Below are 20,500 nucleotides of genomic sequence, written 5' to 3' on the forward strand. Positions count from 1 at the left end.
ATTTCAGAAGTCCTGAGAGGAATGGATTTCTAGGGGCAAAAAAATAGGAAGAAGGGACAACTGACAAAGGAGGGGACAAAAAAATGTAAAAAGCAAAGGAGTTTAGGGCCATTTAATGTAAGGACAGGCTGCTGGGGTTAAGTTGGAGGGATGGAAGTAGAGGTACAGTGTTACAGCAGTGAATAATTGATGTTCATAATGATGCCTTTGAGTAAAGCCATGTTTTCTGCCTTAGAAAACAAAGAAGCACATACTATATAGTTTTAAATAATTTCTGTCCAAAATAGTTAAAATTTATAAAAAGGGATTGATCTTCAGATATTCTTTTATAATTCTTAAAGTCTTAATCTTCAGAAATCTAGAAAATTCACTTCTATGGAATATTTAATTTCCCTCTCATTTTTGAATATATAAGGCATTAACAAAACAATTAAAAATAAAAACAATTGTTAGTTATAGGCTGGAGGTGATCTTTGGTTGCTAGTTTTTCTCTTTTCTTCAGTTTGAATTAATCATGTTTTGGGTATTAGAAATTAGAGTTGTATGTGTTTGAACATTTACTGGTAATGTGTTAATATCAAATTTCAAGAAAAGTCAACAGTCATAAATAGCACATTAGCAATATTATCATAGTTTTAGGAGAGAGTTATATATTTGTAGATTATGCTTATGATTTTACCAAAACTATATAAAATATTAATAGTATTTCATTTACCAGGCTGCTGTGCACATTAATGTTATAATATCCAGAGATTAATGCCAGAGCTTATTATCAATATTTCTACAGTAAAATCATAGAAAATTTTCTAAGTTTAAGTGTCTTTGAAATTTTTAAGTGTTTTTTCTTTTTTTTAAAAAAAAGAGCCTCATAAGTATAGTTGTATGAAAGGAATAGTAGTTATAGAAACTGACATATAGCAAAATTATTAGAAGCAGAATACATCCGTGCATACATATACATACATATATATATGTATGTGTGTATATATATACATATATAAACATATATATATGTATATATGTGTGTATGTGTGTATATATATATATATATGTGTATATATATATATATATATATATATATATATATATATATATATATATATATATATATATATATATATATATATATATATATATATATATATATATATATATATATATATATATATATGAATACATAGTGAATTACTTGGAAATCTTAATCCTTACTATTGATACAGTGTATGCTGCTTTTGGCTGTCTCTCATTGTCTTTTGATACTGTTCTCTGTTTTGTCAATAAGGTATCGTAGTTTACATAAGACGCAAAGCTTAGGCTTGTGTTGGCTGTGTAGACTGAAGTAGGATTATGTTTATGTACATATCTATGGGTGTGTGCATGCATGTTTTACATGAACCTAGGGTAAGCAATAAACAATCTCATTTTTCTCTTAAGAAAACCAAATAATCTAAGTAAGCATTATTTCTACAATTATTACTTTGTAAAGCTGAAGAATAGATGTATATCCTTGATGATATCCTTTGTTTTAGGGGTTTCCATACCATTTTCAGCTGAGCTATGTTCAGTAAGCATTTCCTGAGCATCTGTTAAATGATCAGAATCTTTGTTCATTTTTCAATATTCAGACTTTCTTTAAGTCTTATCTTCAGAACCGGAAATTGCAAGTTTCATTTTTTTCTAGTATTTATGGACAAGAGTAGGTTGATTGGTGAGCACTGAATTTAAAAATGAAAATTTCATTTGAGTTTTTTCTGTGATAAATTACTAAAAATGTGAAGTTTGCTATGAACATTCTATCAGTGCTGATGACAAGATGACAATGTATTCATACCTTCCCTTTCATATATGAGACTTACCCTGGTTTCTGTGTTAATCCTCTTGAGGAGCTCTGTTCAAGATTCCTAAGGACTTTTTTCTTTCATTGTTAGAGGCAACAATCCTTAGAGTGTTAATTCTTGTTCTTGCTAAATGACCAGCCTGCCATTTTTTCCTCTTTCATGCATCCTTGATGATATCTAGCGAGCATAAATACATTATATTTTCAAAGAAATAGTGGGAGTTTTATGAATAAATATAGTGGGGAGAGAGGAGGTTTCCTCTTCTTGAATTGAAAGCTCTTCTGAATGATGTTTTTGATCATAGTTTTTCCTTTTGGCCTTTAAGTTCAGGCAGGATCCTTGATGATTGGGGATTCATCTTCATTATGATGAAAATATATTGTTGTAATATTAATCTGCTTAGGTTATTTCCAGAAACAGTTTTAAGAGAACTAGGAAGATGATGACAGGATCAATAGTCTTTTTCAAACTTTGGAAAGCAAAGTGTGATTATCAAAAACAGTGGAGATTGTACAAGGCTGTCATTAGGTATGGTTATGTTCAGTTAGCCTCCTACCTGCATCTCATAGCCTCGAAAATGGCTATTGGACAAAGGAAGGAGGTAGATGATAAAACAATTGGAATTGCACATGTGTATGTATCTGTGTATTTGTTTTATAATCTCTTTCTTTAATTGAACATTTTGTTACAAAAGTTAAATGAATAAGGTCATATGGAATGTTTTTCTGGCCTTGTTTCAAGTGGTACCAATATTTGGGAAAGAGTAAGAATCCTTGTTCAAAAAAATTGTTTGAAACTAGGCTACAAAATGTTTTCTTTTGGTGACTCATTTTATTCTCTTCCTTGTTTTATTTTCCATGAAGAATCCTCATACTTTCCAAAACTAATAATAACTTATAGAGGTGGTAAGAGACTTAGCCTAGAGATGGAGGTATACTTTGGTCAGTTCAATTCAGCAAATGTTTATTAAGTAACTACATTAATGTTATAATATCCAGAGATTAATGCCAGAGCTTATTATCAATATCTCTACAGTAAAATCATAGAAAATTGTGCAAAAAATTCTGTCCTGAGAATCTGAACAAGGTGATATAGAAACAGTTAAAACCATATAGTTTTTGATCTACCTTATTGAGAATCACCTATGTGCACGTGCTAAAGAGATAGTCTCATATCTTTAAGATGAGAACCTAGAAGTAGAGATTTAAAACATTTGCATAAATAACATATTACAAACAGTTTGGGATAAGTATGTAAGAGGACGCAACAAATTTATCTGAGTATATAGAGAAAGAAAAGATCATTTCTAGCTATAGGAAATCAGGCAAGGCATTGTGAAAGAGGAGGCGTTTGAGTATTTTTGAAGCAAATATCTAATTTCAGAAGAAGAATGGATGGCAAGACATTCTGGGCTTCAGAAATGACATAAATAAAGACACAGATATAGAGAATCATGGACATATTTGGCACTGGTGTTAATTAGCTGTATTTGAATGTTCAGTATATAAAGGATTTTCCTATAGTGTTGTAGACTGATGCTAAAGAACCGTGAATAACAGACCAAGATAGTTTTTGCTACAGTAAGCAGCAAGGAGTTATTAAAGACTTTTGAACTGGGAGTGACATAATCTGAACTATCCATTAGAAAGATTAAGGTAATAGCATGAATAGAATGGTACTCTGAGCCTGTTTTCTTATTTGTTGTTGTTGTTGTTGTTGTTGTTTTTTGTTGTTTTTTGTTTTTCCCTGAGGCTGGGGTTAAGTAACTTGCCCAGGGTCACACAGCTAGGAAATGTTAAGTGTCTGAGACCAGATTTGAACTTGGGTCCTCCTGAATTCAAGGCTGGTGCTTTATCCACTGCGCCACCTAGCTGCCCCCATGTTTTCTTATTTTCAAAGTGATAAGGTTGGTCTGAATGATTTCTAAGATTTTTTCCAGCTTTAAACTTACAATCCTACAATTGAATAAGAGATGTACAAGAGATGAGAGATTAGATAAAAATGCAATGCAGTAGACAAAGAGAAGGCAAGACTCCTAAAAAGTACACAGACATAGAATATGAAGGTGAATACAGATTTAAAATGCTATTCAAACGTGAATCATTAATACTTGGCATAGGATTAACATAAGACCATTATATAAAAAAGTTCTTTTTAGTTTGAGGTAATACTGCTTTAGGCATATTTTTGGTGTGACTCTGTTTGATTTGCATTTTGATATAGAAGTCAGTAAGAATCTTAGCAAACAATTTCTGATACCTCATTTTCAAATTTCCTATTAATTCAATTTTTTAGTTTTTTGCCAGGTTTATTGGTCTCGGTTTCTAAGAATAGATCTAGAACTTTGGGCTGTTATAACTTAAGTATATATCACTAACACCCCTTTGTTTCTCTGTCTCTGTCTCTGTCTCTCTGTCTCTCTCTCTGTCTCTGTCTCTCTCTCTGTCTCTCTCCCCTCCTTCTCTCCCTCCTTCCTTCTTTTCTTCTCTCTCTCTCTCTCTCTCTCTCTCTCTCTCTCTCTCTCTCTCTCTCTCTCTCTCTCTCTCTCTCTCTCTCTCTCTCTTTCTCTCTCTCTCTCTCTCTCTCTCTCTCACACACACACACACACACTCACACATACATTCCCTTTCTCTTTTTAGTGTACACTAACTTGTACGTTAAAAAATTTTTATTGTCAAATAGAAACTATATTTTGTGCATAACTATAAAAATGATTCTTAGATATATTAGAAGAATGAAAATTAAACTTCATAATTCTTGTTATCGATAATTATGTAGTCTTAAATCATTCTGAACATCTGAATTTTGATGATCCATCCCCAAGCTGAATTGCTGTTGATTGCAATTATCACACCTGTTATTTATCCTGATGTAGAAATGTTACTTAAAAATATTAGTCAGATGAATTAAATTTAGTCTAAGCAGCTAAAAACATTTAAAACCAAGTACCTTGTAACCTGAGAGGTTTTTACTTTCCTTGATCCTAGATCTTTTTCTAAGAAGCCAAAATGAAAAAGATAGAGAAAAATTAGTACATAATGTTCACAACCACAAACACTTAACCACCAACACTATAAAGAATTAAATGTGAATGTTGGCAGTAGTCTTTGAACTTTTCCTCTATCATATGATCATATGCCTTGTCCAATCTCCTATACAATTTTTTTTATTATCTTAGCTCATAAAAACTATAGTGTCTCAAAAAAATTTCTTAACTACCTATACTTTTTGCATTTTATCCCATTTGTACAGTCTTATTTTAATTAGTCAGTATGATTGTCATTTATCCTTTTAGTTAGAGTAGAAATTAGAATCTTAGAATACTAAATTTGGAAACAACTCTAGAGATTAAGTAGTTCAGCTCACTGTAGGATATTTGAATACTTTTCACATTATCCCCACCAAACCAATCCTTAGTCTCATACATTTTTGGATGCTTCAAAATTGTCCATATTCCGGTTTTGTGTAACTCACATTAAAAGGGAGCTCAGCTTTTATATCATGGCAAAATCTGCCTTCTGGAGATTTTTATCCATTGATCCAAATTTTACCCTGTGTCAAACAGAATTTTTACTACCATGTCACGTCATCCTTGGAGATGCAGTATAATCTAGTAGAAAGAATGCGGGAATAAAAACCAGGAGACTTAATATTAGTGTTTGTGCTACCACCCATTAGTTGTATGAATCAGGGCAAACCATGTAGTCTTTCTGAGCTTCAATCTTCTCATCTAAGAGATGGAGACATTATACCAAATAACCTCTCAAATTCCTTTTTGATCAAAGGCCAGTGTATATTTTCTGTTTAAAGAAGTGCTTTTTAAAACTTTCCTGGGTTAATTATGAGATCAGCCTTTCATCTTCATGTGACCCAGTTTTTAGTGCCCTCCATATTCTTGATTGTTCCTTTCTTTTCTTTACAACATTCCTCTATAGGGTCTCCAAAGCAATCTTTCCATCAAATGATTTTCTTTTCCACTTAATCTTATCTCCCAGGAAATAACAATGTACTTATTACTAAATAGTTCTATGAACAAGGAAATAAGTGATATCTATGAAAGTTTTTTGAAAGGCTTGAATGTGTCCACCAGCAAGTGATTTTGTCCTAGGTTTTCTGTATTTCACGCTTGCTGCTTTATCTTCATAATTTTTGTTGTTGCTGCTATTCCTATTGATTATAATAATAATGGCAGTTGAAGGTACTGTTACACACTAGATGATACAGTCCAATTAAATGGTACAGTGGGTAAAGGGCTGGGCCTAAAGTCAGGAAGATCTTTGTTCAAATCCAATCTGAGGCAGTCAGAAACTGGATGACTCTGGGAAAATTACCTAACCTGTGCCTGTGTTGGTTTTCCTCAACATGAAACAAGGATAATAATAGTACCTCCCTTTCAGATCCAGTTGTGAAGATCAAATGAAATAATATTTGTGAAGTGCTTATCTATGCCTAACACATGATAGGTATATGAAAATTACTTGTTTTCTTCCTTTTGCTTATTTTGAAATTCATTTTTATAAGCAGTCACTCATCTATGTGATTTAAAAGAAATTCATAAAATGTTTATTCATTAATAAAAATATAAATGTCAGCTATCCATTTTAGTATCACATTTTCTTAGACATGAACATATTTTCTTTGAAATTAATAAAGAGGCCCATGCTTAAATAAGGCAAGGTATTAACTATACAGAAACCAGCATATCCAGTTTTCAAATTTCTAAGCTACCAAGGAATAACTTGATCACTGAAAAAATTAGCTCCATATTTTTAACTATGTATTGGTATAGATTAAAATTAAGAACTAAGTCATAAAACCTAAAACTTCCAGTAGTAATAAATTGCCACATTGCCTTAGTGTGTTTTGTATTGCTGTTAAATTCCTCTTCCATTGTGAATATTCAATTTCCCTGAATTAATATGGCAGTGAATACTTAAAGTTTGATGGATTTCTTATTCCTGTTTATTCTTTCAACAAATAATTTGTGGATAATTATTATGTGCCTGGAAAATTTAAGTATATAAAACATTTCTAAGAATTAGCTCTCAAATCTGAAGATGGTAAGAATTCCTGAAATCAGACTTGATTTAAAATTTTTCATACTTACATACATACATTCTATTTTATATTTAAATCTTCAATATTTGGCAAAGTTCTCTTTCCCTGATAAGAAGAGACTTTTAGATTCTTAACAGTGAGACATTTGAAAAATTTTTTACATTTTCCAAATTCTCTTGTTTTATTTAATAATATTTGTTGCCTATATCTAGTGATAAGAAAGTAGACATGCTGGCCATTAGTTTGTGTCATTAATAACCTTTATTAATTAAAAACATATTTTCCCACTTAATCTTATCCCCTAAAAAATAACAATGTACTTCTTATTAAATCTCCTACGAAGAAGGAAATAAGTGATATCTATGAAAGTTTTTTGAAAGGCTTGGATGTGTCCTCCAGCAAGTGATTTTGTTCTAGGTTTTCTCTATTTCATATTTGCTGCTTTTTATTTTTTTGGCTAATTTTTTGTCTTTTCTTTCTTTCTTTGTGATACCTTGATCACTCAATTAACAGTCATTTATTAAACTGTGCCATGTGTTATACCAAGCACTAGCATCATGAATACAAAAGTGAGATGGTCTTTGCCATGAAGGAACTTACATTCTTTTAAGAGATTACAATATATTTATAGTTACATAAGCAAGATATATACAGAAGAAAGTTTTACATATTTTGGAAGAAAAGAAGGGACAGGGAAGCAGGAAAATTTCTTGAAGATGGTGTGTAAATATGCTGAGACTTGAATGAAGAAATTATAAATAGGGTAAAGGTGAGCAGAGAATACTTTCCGGACGTAGGAAATGGAGGTAGAGCTGAGTGTTGTGTTGATGGACGGATTGGAGAGAGAAAAGACTTGATACAGGGAGACCAATAGGAGACTGTTGCAACAATCCATAAGGGCCTGACATAGGGTGGACATAAGTGGAAAGAAGATCTACTGAGAGTGATATCATGAAGATAGAAATGGCAAGACTTGGAAACAGATTAGATATGTGGTATGAAGGAGAGTGAGGTATTGTGGATGATGCCAAAATTTTGAACCTATGTGATTGGAAGAATGATGGTAATTTCAACAGAAAGAGAGAAATTAGGAGTAGGTTTGTGTTTATAACTTTGGTTTTGGATGTATTGAGTTTAAGATGCTTGTTATTATTGGAGTGCATATGTGTAGTTGTAAGTGGAGATAAGGGACTAGAAATTAAGAAAGATATTTGGGCAAAAACCCCTTAATTTTAATTTTAAAATAAAAGCTGGGTATAGAAATTTTAGTCTTCTTCATAGAGATGATAATTGAACCAATGGAGGCTGATGAGAACACTCAGAGTGTAGAGAAAGAAAAAAAGATGGCCCCAAATGAAGCTTCACACAGAGAAGTTAAAATGTGGTTAGCATTTGTGCAAAGGAGAACTAAAAAGAATCAGTAAGAAGATGAAGAAAACCTTGACAGCAGTGTCACAAAAACCATGGAAAAAAGAGGTGTCAGATACACAAAGAATTCAAGAATGATGAGGATGGGAAAAATGCCATTGAATTTTCAATAAAGAGATCATTGAAAGTAATTTCTGTCACACGGTGAAGTTGGAAATCATATTACAAGAGTTTAAGAAATGAGTAGAGGTTTAAAAATGGAGACAAAAGGGACAGCTAGGTGGTGCAGTGGATAGAGCACCAGCCCTGAATTCAGAAGGATCTGAGTTCAAATCTGGTCTTAGACACTTAACCCTTCCTAGCTGTGTGAGCCTGGGCAAGTCATTTAACCCCAGCCTCAAGGGGGGGGGGGGCAATGGAGACAAAAGTAGGAGGGTAGCTATGAAAGGAATGGGAGAGGTGCAGAACTATAGCAGTAGGGGAATCTAAGGTCAAGGAAGGTTGGTTTTTGTAAGATAAATTGTGAAGTTCAAGTTAACTCCCTGAAGGGCTCAGAAGTAGCCAGAGTCAGGGTAAGCAAAAGTCCTTGCCCCACGTTGGGCACCAAAATGCCATTATCTGTTTCTCTAAATCATAATTGTTCTCTTGGGGGCAGATTTTCTTGGGGAGCTTCTGAAGGCAGCCTTGGCTTTGGTTCCTATCCAAATGTCTCCAGCCAGCTTCAGTCTCTAGCTCCCTCCAAATCCAAAGCCTCCAGCCAGCTCGAAAGTAGACATGGGAATGAATCAGACTCTGCCTCCAAGAGTGTAGGATTGTAGGTTTCCCAGAATTCAATCCTAATTGTGAATCTCCCAGAAGTCCAGAAGCAGACTTTTCCTTTAGACTTGTGAATTTGATGGACTTGCGAATCCACTGAATCCTGGCTCTGAATCTCCTCAAGCTTCCCTGAAGTTCTCCCGGGAAGTCCTTTCCTTGCTCAGTCCAGACTGACTGACCCCACTGAATCTTGGCTCCTTTTATCTATCCTTCCAGAGAATGGGCTTGTGGGAGCTCCTTAAAGGACCAATGAGTGAGCTCCTTTAAAGGTGTGAACTCAGGGCATAAATACCTTGTGAGAATCCTAACAATAAATGACTAGATTTTGATTTACTTCCCATCCTTCAAAATCATATAATTCCTCAAAACTGAGACAAATCTTTTCTACACTTATATCAAGGGTGTCCTTAAATAGGAGAAAAGTCTAGACAGGTTTTCAAAGAAGATTTTCTAAACCAGTCTGGATCTTCACAGTTACATAATTTCCTGTAGTCAGAAGAAAATGAATATCAGATCCTACTGTTTATCTTTTATATTACGCCTCCAAACAATATTTGAAATAGTACAAAAAAATGTAGCTTTAAATGTTCTTGTCTATCAAGGAATGTCTCATGAAGCTATGAACATTTAAGATTCTTTGATAAATGTGGCCTTTTCAACATACTCTTTCCACCTACCTTCCAACCTCCTGTTTTTGTCAAACAAGGTGTAAAAAGGAGAAAGAAATAGGGATTTGGAGTGCTTTGGGAAAGCTTTGGCACTTTGAAGGATCTGAAGCTGCTTGTTAAGAGCACATCTTGTGAGTGCTAGTATTCTGGTGACAGATTTCAAATTGGTTCCTAGAAAAACCAAAGTGCAGATGATCCACAAGGGTATCCTAACTTGGCAGTTACGCTGTACATTTTACAAGCATCCATCTCACTATTAGGCATTTAGGAACCACAGCTTACAGTACTTATTTATCTGTTACATTAGATCCAGTGTCAGAAAGCTTCTAGTATAGGAATTAACCTTGAAAAGGGGAGTGATAAGATGGTTTTCATTAGAGCTCTATAGACAGTTGAAAAATGGGGCATTTTACCCATTTTTGGCTTTGTGCTTTTAATGTTAGAAGGAAGTGAATCAGGAAAAAGAGGTTTGGCATAATATATATGATATTATGCAAGATACGATGTTAGGTATAAAGCACTAGGTGACAAATAAAAATGGCTGCTATGTTTCAACCCATAAATGGCTATATAAAGTGAGAAAAAGGCACCAACAGAGTTTCTCTAGGATGTTTAGACAGGCTTTTATGCACTGTATAGAGAAGTGTTACTTATTCTACCTTGCTTCATCAAACAGAGAAAAATACCTCAGCCCTCCGAATGCCAGAAATCATGCAGATTTTCAAACCCAAATCATAATCAGGTGTCTATTTTACATGGAAAACGTCTTTGAGTGTGTATCATTCCTCTCTCCATCTTGAAATAAGGCAAAGGAACTGGTGCTAAGTGTGAGTTTATCCAGGCTATTGGAGACCTGAGTACAAGATATTTATCCCTGACACTCCTTGTTATCATGTTCAAATTTCTATCTGCTGCTATCATTCAGCAATATTTCTTTGAGAGAGTTATTCCCTTTTATATAATATTGTCCAGATTCTTTTTACAGACATTTACCAGCCTCTAAGTCACTTTTCCTTTTTTTTCATGGAGTTCAGAATCTTAGTCTTACAGGCTTCCTCCCAACCCTTTCCAAACACTGCATTCTTGCAATTCCTCCTCAAAAGTGTTTTGCTTCTGTCCACTGCTCCTCTCTCAATCTTCCTTCCCTTTTATCAGCTGTGCTCTTTCTGATATCCCTTTCTCCTACTCCTTCCCTATAAGGTATATCCAACTGGGTGTGTGTTATTCCCTTTTTGAGCTAATTCTGATGAGTAAGGTTCAAGTGTTGCCTTCCACCCTCACTTCTCTCCATCTTCCTCTCCATTGTACAACCTCTTCCTTTCATACTTATTTATGTGAGATAATTAAGTACCTTATGATTTCCCTTTCCTGATTATCTTCTTATGCTTCTCCTGAATCCTATATTTAAAAATAAAATTTTCTATTTAGCTCTGGTCTTTTCATTACAATATTTGAAAATCCTCTGTTTCATTGAATTTCCACCTTTTCTCCTAAAGGATTATACTCAGTTTTGCTGAGATTGGTTGTAATCCTAGTTTCTTTGCCCTATGGAATATCATATTCCAAGATCTCTGCTCTTTTAAAGTAGAAGCTACTGTATTTTGCCTTATCCTTTCTGTGGCTCCACAATATTTGAATCATTTCTTGGTATTTTTAATACTTTCCCCTTGATCTAGGAGCTCTGAAATTTGGCTATAATTTTCCTGGTAATTTTCATCTGGAGAGTTCTTTCAAGTAATGATTGGTGAATTTTTCAGTTTCTATTTTACTTTCGATTCAAAACAGTTTTCCTTTATAATTTCTTGATATATGATCCTAGGCTCTTTTTTTGATCATGACTTTTGTACAGCCCAATAATTATTTTTTATTATAGCTTTTTATTTACAAAACATATGCATGGGTAAATTTTCAGCCCTGACCCTTGCAAGATCTTCTGTTCTAAATTTTCCCTTCCTTCCCCTCTCTCCCTCTCCAAGATGGCAGGTATTTCAATACATGTTAAAATATATGTTAAATCTATTGTATACATATCCGTATAGTTACCTTGCTGCCCAAGAAAAGCCATGTCCAAAAGAAAAAAACCTGAGAAGGAAAACAAAAATGCAAGCAGATAACAGAAAGAGTGAAAATGCTATGTTGTGGTCCACATTCAGTTCCCACAGTCCTCTCCCTGGGTGTAGATGGTTCTCTTAATTGCTGAACAATTGGAACTGGTCTGAATCAATTCAATGTTGAACAGAGCCACATCCAACAAAATTGATCATTATATAGTCTTCTTGATCTGGTTCTGCTCGTTTCACTTAGCATCAGTTCATGTAAGTCTCTTCAGGCTTCTTTGAAATCATCCCGTTGATCATTTCTTACAGAACAATAATATTCCATAACATTCATATACCATAATTTATTCAGCCATTCTCCAATTGATGGGCATCCACTCAGTTTTCAGTTTCTAGCCACTACAAAAAGGGCTGTCACAAACATTTTTGTACATGTGGGTCCCTTTCTCTCCTTTAAGATCTCTTTGGGATATAAGCCCAGTAGTAGCACTGCTAGATCAAAGGGGATGCACAACTTGATAACTCTTTGAGTGTAGTTCCAAATTGCTCTCTAGAATAGTTGGATTCATTCACAACTCTACCAACAATGCATCAGTGTCCCAGTTTTCCCGCATCCCCTCCAACATTCATCATTTTTTCCTGTCATCTTAGCCAATCTGACAGGTATGTAGTGTTATCTCAGAGTTGTCTTAATTTGCATTTCTCTGATTAATAGTGATTTGGAGCACCTTTTCATATGACTAGAAATAGTTTCAATTTCTTCATCTGAAAATTGTTTGTTCATATCCTTTGATCATTTATTGATTGGAGAATGGCTTGATTTCTTATAAATTTGAGTAAATTTTCTATATATTTTGGAAATGAAACTTTTATCAGAACCTTTGAATGTAAAAATGTTTTCCCAGTTTATTGCTTTCCTTCTAATCTTGTCTGCATTAATTTTGTTTGTACAAAAACTTTTTAACTTAATATAGTCAAAATTGTCTATTTTGTGATCAATAATGATCTCTAGTTCTTCTTTGGTCACAAATTCCTTCTTCCTCCACAGGTCAGAGAGGTAAATTATCCTATGTTCTTCTAATTAGTCCAATAATTCTTAAAATCTTTCCTCAATCTATTTTCCAGCTCAACCATTTTTCCATTGAGTTATTTCACATTTTCATCTTGGTTTTTTTTTTTTTTCCATTCTTTAGGTTTTGTTTTAATGTTTATTCATGTCTCGTGGAATCATTAGCTTCTACCTGCTGAGTTCTAATTTTTAAGGAATTTTTTTTCAGTAAGCTTTAGTAACTTCTTTACCTTTGGCTAATTCTGCTTTTTAAGTTTTTATCTTCATTGAATTTTTGCATCTTTTCCCATTTGGTCAGTTCTGCTTTTTAAAAAGTTCTCTTTTCATTGAATTTTTTTGTTCCTCCTTTACCAAGTGGTTGACTCTCTTCATGATTTTCTTGCATCACTGTTATTTCTTTACCCCAGTTTTTTTCTTGTTTTTTTCCCCCCTGAGGCTGGGGTTAAGTGACTTGCCCAGGGTCACACAGTTAGGAAGTGTTAAGTGTCTGAGACCAGATTTGAACTCGGGTCCTCCTGAATTCAGGGCTGATGCTGCCCCCTCCTCTGCCTTTCTTAATTGATTTTTTAAATCTCCTTGGAACTTTTCCAATAATTATTTTGGGGCCTTTGACCAATTCACTTTCTTTTCCTTTTTTTGGAGGTTTTGAATGTAGCTGCTTTGATTTCATTGTCTTCTTCTTGGTTTGTGTCTTGGTCTTCCCTGTCCCCACAGTAACTTTCTGTGGTCAGGTTCTTTTTTGTTGTTGTTCATTTTTCTAGTCTATCTCCTGACTTTTAACTTTATGTTAAAATTGGACTTTGTTTCTGGGATAGAAGAGGTAGTGTCCCGAGTTTCAGGACTTCCGTGTTGCTATTTTCTGAAGTATTCAGGGAATCTGCAAGTTTTTGCTTCTTCCAAGTTGGTATGATTTAAGAAGAGGGGTGGTCACAGCTCTCTTGGCCTGTGCTCTGGTCTCTGAGAAATCATTCTTTTTCATCCTGGTGCTGTAAATAGATTCCTCTGGGATAACAAAGGCTAATGTGCTACTGCTTCTCATTACCTTGATACTGCAAGCTGTGGGAAGACTATCAACATGGAAATGAATCCAAGATAATTGGGGGAGGAAGAACGTAGGTATATGGGCAGTACAGCAGAATCTTGTACCTAGTAACAGCAGAAGATTCCTTGTAATCTCCTTATGACCATTTGTCTGACTTTTACCATCTGTCAGTTAAAATCTCCTGAACCTGTTAGACTGATGCACATGTTCCCAAGGTGGGCTGCTGGTTGGGGTGGTATGTTATCTGTGCTGCATTGTGCTGCACTCTCCACAGACTTTTTTTGTCAACCTTCTCGAGTGAGAAATTGGTTTCACCCCTACCTTTTGATGATTTTTATTATGCCAGAATTTGTTTTGAGGCATTATTTTAAAGTTGTTTGGAGGGAAGTTTGGGAGAGCTTAGACATATCTTTGCTTTTCCATCACCATCTTGGCTCCGCCTTCTAAAGCTACTCTTCTAGTTCTTCAACCTCACTGATCTCCAGTAGTCATATCTTACATTAGTGGTTCTTTTCAAAAAATGCTATGATATGACAGTGTGGGTATGCAGTGAATTGCATAGAACTTATATTGATAATCACATATACAAGTCTCCTTTGAAATATATGAAATATACTTAAAATTATATTTGCATGCATAAGTCTCTGACTTCTGTTATTGTTATTAACATAAAACTATGAATGTGCTATGATTCTTCCTGGCATAGAATAGTGTTACACCATGGCAGAAAAAGAACTCAGAACTATCATCTTGGATCAACACTTGTAATTAAACTCCTTTTTTTTTTTTTTTTTTTTTTTTTTTTTTGTGCTGAGGCAGTTGGGGTTAAGTGACTTGTCCAGGGTCACACAGCTGGGAAGTGTTAAGTGTCTAAGGCCAGATTTGAACTCAGGTCCTCCTGACTTCAGGGCTGGTGCTCTAACCATTGCGCTATCTAGCTGGCCCTGTACTCCTTTTTTGATCTTTGATTCTAAAATTGCTATTTTGGTCATAACTTTTTATTGCTCTATTTATACTGCTCAGCTTGGAAAAATTGGACATTGTCTTATTCTTCATTTATTATACTTTTACAGACTCATATTATTATCTTTGATGCCCTTTGTATTCCAGAGGTACTGGCCCACTAGCCATTTCCACCAATGCAGCATTCCATCTCCATAACTTTCTCCAGACTGTCTACCTCCCTAGAATGGACTTCTTCTCACTTCTACTTCTTATAGTCCTTAAAGGTCTCCAAGGTTTAGTTCAGGTACCTCCACCTCAGCAAGTCTTGCTTAATTCCTTTAAGTCTTAGTACTTTTTCTCTTCTCCAATTATCTTGGATTTACTTTTCTATGTTTATGTTATTCCCAGCCCCATGTAAGTTTCTTGAGACCAGGACAATCTTATTTCCGTCTTTGTAATCCTAGAACCTAGTATAGTGTTCTGTACATTTGAGTCCTGAACTATTATTTCATTGGTATAAAGTCCTTTCCTATGAGGAAACTTCCTTTACTAAGGCAGGACAAAGCAGCCACAGTTTTGCAACATATGTTCTCAGAGAATTGCCTGTGGTCACTGAGTAGGTCACACACAGGCATCAGACAGGTCTTATCCAAGATGGGCATTAAACTCAGGTTTTCTTAACTGAGACTGGCTTTCCAACCATTGTGTTTATGCTTATCTAGTGACTTTGCACATAGCAGACACTTTCTAAAAATTCTTAAAATTGAATTGAAAGGTGTGGTGATTGTGCTAGCACCCTGGATGTTTTAGGATCAGCCAGAGTCAGGATAAGCAAAAGTCTTTATTCTTGGTCTTTAGTGGTAGAAGTGATGAGAGCAGACGTGTAGGATCTGTGACCTCACCTTGTTGTCTCTCTCGCTGTAGTGACCCTGGCTAGTCTCACTGCATCTCCTAGTCCCTCCCACAATTCTCTGTATACACCAAACAATTGGGCTAGCACAGAATAGTGGGAAGGGCCATTTTCCAAGCATATTCTTATAGAGTATTGTCCAATCAGTAATTAGCCTCAAGTGCTTGATTGATGCCCCAGTGCATTGGCTCAAGAGTTTCAGCCCTTTATACAAAGGGACATGGAACTGAATTGATTTCTTGATTTTTTAAATGGGATTTAAGTGATAGGAGAATTTTTCCCCCTAGATATCTGCCTTTCTAGGCTATAACCTTTCCATTAGCTTACACTATTAGTGTTCTTGTCGAAATTGTATTTTATTTTATTATTCACTTCTAAGTGTTCATTTACTTAAATAAGATAGCAATAATATTTTGGGGCCCTGTGATCACTGTTAAGTCAGAGAGAGAGCATTGTTTCCCATTGCCAAATATGTTTTTTGACTGTCATGTATATGATAGGTTTTCTGTCAGCTTCTGATGAAGATTCTCCTCTTAATAGAAGCATTCCCCACTAAGAATCAGCAGTTGCCTTTGGATACAGTTTGAGAGAGGTATGGAGATCCTGTAGTTAATAGCTAAAAATAAAGTTTACACAGGAGTAGGAAATTAGTCTTGAAAATAGAGAGAATTTCTTCTCATTTGTCCTCACTAGCCCTGGAAAATTTGTCCTTTGGAGATGTCTAAAACCCAGCTAATTTGGGGAGTCAAAAATCTTTGGAAGCCATAGACTGAGTATACTTAAGTTTCCCACAAGATTTCAATCTTGTATCTGTTACCTTATTTTTTATGCTTTATTGTAGTATCAATATCAGTAGTTTATCCTAGTTGTATATGCTGTAAACCTAAAGCTCAGGCCTAGTCATGTCACTCAACCCTGCTCAGTAAACTTCAGGGGCTCCTGTTCCCACTAAGGTCTACAAACTCCCTTCATACCCCTCCAGCTTACCTCTCCAGATTTATGATTCATTACTTCTTTCCACATACTCTCCAGTCCAACCAAACTGACCTACTTCTTGTTCTTCATGAATGGCTGCTCTCCTCCCACCTCCTGGCCTTTGCCTAGGCTGCCAGCTCCTCCCCCCTTCCTTGGTGACAACAGTTCACTCCCTCCTCATCTAGGCTTCTTAGAATATCTAGTTTTCTTCAAAATATATCAAAAAGTCTTACATGAAGACTTGATTGATCTCTCACTTGACAGCCTTTCTCTCTCCCATTCCCACAACATTTGCTTTGAGTTAGTTTATAAATGCTTATATACATTTGTCTCCCTCAATGGAAGCTCTTTAATAGGGGCTCTTGGACTTTAGGTTTTGTTTCCTCGCCTAGAATCTAATATGTAGTAAATACTTAGGAACTGTTTGTGGTTTGATAATGATTTAGTAATGCTACAGAGTGCATTTGATTGAATTTTTAAAGTACGCATTTTATGCTTTGGATAACTGAAAAGCAGCAAGAGGAGATAGAAAATGTGGATAAAACAAGTCTCATTGAACTTAGAGCTTAGTAGTTGTTATGGTACATGGTATAAAAAATAACTGCAATACAAAATAAACTTTCTAGAATGAGAATTTTCTGGGGGATGGCTTTGTTTGTATTTTATATAGTTTCTGGTCTATAATAGGCAGTTAGTGAAAATGTGTGGTTTTTATCACAATAATGAGCATACCACACTTTCTTAATGGGTTTACTACTGATTCAGCAGATAAAATACTTTTCTACCCAAAGCTGGGTAAAAATTACACAAGATGATTCAGAAAAGAGGTCTTTTTCTCTATATATCTTATAAAAAGTATTGGTCTGTCTCTTTGATTGCTTTGTTTGAACTCATACTTTGGGCAATGTTTTGAGACGTACATATACATTCTTACGATCTATATGTTCATGTCAGCATTAAGATAATATTTAAAACTCTAAAGCAAAGTCTTGTACTCTAACTAGTAGCCTTTATGTTAAGAAGACCTGTCTTCAAATCCCACCTTGAAACACATATTGAAATATGACCCTGGGCAGTCATTTAACCTTTCTCTGTGCCTCAGGGTGTTTTCCTCATTGGGATTTCTTTACAACAGTGAAATCACAGGTATGTACTTATACATACACACATACACATACATTCACACACACTCTCCTATTGATAATACTTTGTTAGTTTTGGCATATTTGTGAGTAGTTTTTTTCTGACAAATATAAAATGCATAAAGGTTTGAAAAGGAAAGAACATTTCTATCAGATGTGCTTGAAAATACTAACTAGAAAGCTGACCCTGATTTTGACAACATAAGATCACTTAAGAATTTGTCAGTGAAGAATATGATAAAAACGAATTTTTATTCCTTATGTACTTCTTGTACTCAGGGATACCCCAATACAAATCCCATTCTATCATATGTTAATGGAGGAAAAAACAGGAGAATAAACAGTCATTAAGTCTTATGTGAGACAGTCATAGATTCTTGTACAGAGAAGATGAGTCTAGTTTCCCAAGTTCCCTACTCAAAATAGCAACTTGAGCTGCCATAATTTTTTTCTAATAATTTTTATTTTGACTAATGAATTTTGGGAAGAACTTGGCAAGCCACAGTTCATTTAGAGCTGAAGCTCTTAAGTTGGGGTCTGCATTCTTTCTACAGATATCCAGATAACTATAATTCAGCATTATTGGTTTCCTTTGCAATCCCACATTTAAAAGTATGGTTCTGAGAAAGATTTCATAGATTTCACCAGATCATCCACCAGAAGCATTAATGGTACAAAAATCTGTTAAGAACCAGTGCTTTAGAGGAAAGCATCCCAAATAATTAGGGGACTCCAAACCATGCTTATGACATTAATTGAAAAAAAATGGGGATGTTTAGTCTTAGAAAAAAAAGACAGTTCTGGGGCAAAGTAAATTGATTGCTTTCTTAAAGTTTTGGAATGATTGTCCAGTGAATAAGTTCTGCTAAGTCCTATAATTCAGGTCTTAAAATGTAAAACAAAAGGAACGGGCTACTACACTAGGCAGGAAGTCTGCCGCTGGAAATTTCCGAGCAAAAACTGATTACTTGCTGGGAATATGATAGAGTTGGAAACTGTTCTCTGGGGTTTCTTTCACAGATATATGATTCTGTGAATTAGGATATTTGCTATTGAGTTGTAACAATTAAGCTAGTAATTAATTTAATTTTATTATTATATTATATAAATATAATAATTATTATTATAATCATATTAATTTTATTCAGGGACTTGCTAATAAAATTTTGGATGGATTTATCATTTTAGAAAATCAAATCTCAATGCTGCTGAATTATGTGACCCAAATTCTCTTACAATATTTGTTTTGAAGATAGGGCAGATGAGTATAGTGAGTTAATAAAAGCTCCACTCAGGGAATTTTCATTACATAAGGAAAAATTAACCCCTGTTATGATTTTTAGCTATAGAAAATGTGTTTAGAGTAAATGAATATTGTTAAAGCACTACTTGTGCTTATTAAGCAAAATTTCGTAGATATTCTATCTTTCTGCTCAGTCTTAATTTGATGAAAACTTTTCCACAAATGTAGCAAGTTGGGGAAAATTGATAGAAAGAAGTATTTTCTTGAGAAAGGAAGAAAGTAGCAGAATAAGGAGAATTAAATTTTCTTTCATGTCTTCAAGTTAAAAAAAAAGAAAAGCTTTTCTTAGAGCATTGTATATTTTCTCATACTCACATGATGAATAGTTTTTTAGAGACCTTTCACAGTGGTAAAGCATTGAAGGCATGAAGAAGTTGCCTTGGCTACTTCTTGAGTCCATCTAGTACTTACCCTATTCAGAGCCTGAGGGTTAAAGTAACTTAGGCAACTGGTGCTTCAAGAAACTGGATATAGAATCCAGGAAGCATTCCTATTCTTCCCCACCACGCTGTGATCCTGGACACGCTTGCCTTTCTGGATCTTGAAGTTTCTTCATCTGTAAAATTGTAGAATTGTTCTACTTTATGGTCTTGTGTCTCTTATACCCAATGATTCTATTTGTGGTTATAAGTTTCATCAGAGCAGGCTAAACTAAATGGAAAAGTTGAGTATGAGTAGGAGAAGCCAAAAAAATGTCTGTCCTGTTCTTTTGCTTTGTGGCAGTTTTTGAATTTATATGCAGTTCAGAGGATCACTTTTTTAGTCATGTTTTTAGATTCACAATTTCTATTCGATGCTTTAAAAAAATACAATAATGTTGGTATTGTGGTCAACCATTAAGTCCATTAATTTATTCAGAATGGTATCTAACAAAGAACCTTTTCAAGTGCAGTAAATACAAGGATCTTTCCTTGAAAGTAATAATGGAGTTTTTACTTTTATCTATAGCACTTAGAAGCAGGGGTCAAAGAGGTGTTGCTATTTAGAGACTAACCTTATAATTCACCTACAGCAGCATTGATACCTGAAAAGCAGAAATGTGAATAAAATAATAAAATACTTTTTTAAAATTACTGGTTTTAACTAATGTGTCAAAGGCAATATTCCTATTAACTAGTACCAATATTTTAAAATGTAGGGATTTCGTTCTTGGCTCTTCTTCTGACTTTCCAGAGTTTGGATCATTTTTCATCTTCAGTTATTCCATCTTTGAAGTTGTGAAATTAAGCTCTTCATATGCTAAAAGCTGCAGTTTTTGGAGATAGAATCTATTAATGTCTCTTAAATGTTTTGAGATCCTTATTTAGGA

The 20,500-nt window shown here is 34.5% G+C and overlaps 1 protein-coding gene across 12 annotated transcripts in view; it reads left to right on the forward strand.

Moving 5' to 3' along the window:
- Window positions 1–20,500, forward strand: part of DCAF6 (DDB1 and CUL4 associated factor 6) — a 157,090-nt gene that overhangs the window by 100,493 nt on the left and 36,097 nt on the right. The gene's annotated exons all lie outside the window — the stretch shown is intronic.

Source organism: Sminthopsis crassicaudata, chromosome 4 (genome assembly GCF_048593235.1).
Source record: "Sminthopsis crassicaudata isolate SCR6 chromosome 4, ASM4859323v1, whole genome shotgun sequence".
NCBI lineage: Eukaryota > Metazoa > Chordata > Mammalia > Dasyuromorphia > Dasyuridae > Sminthopsis > Sminthopsis crassicaudata.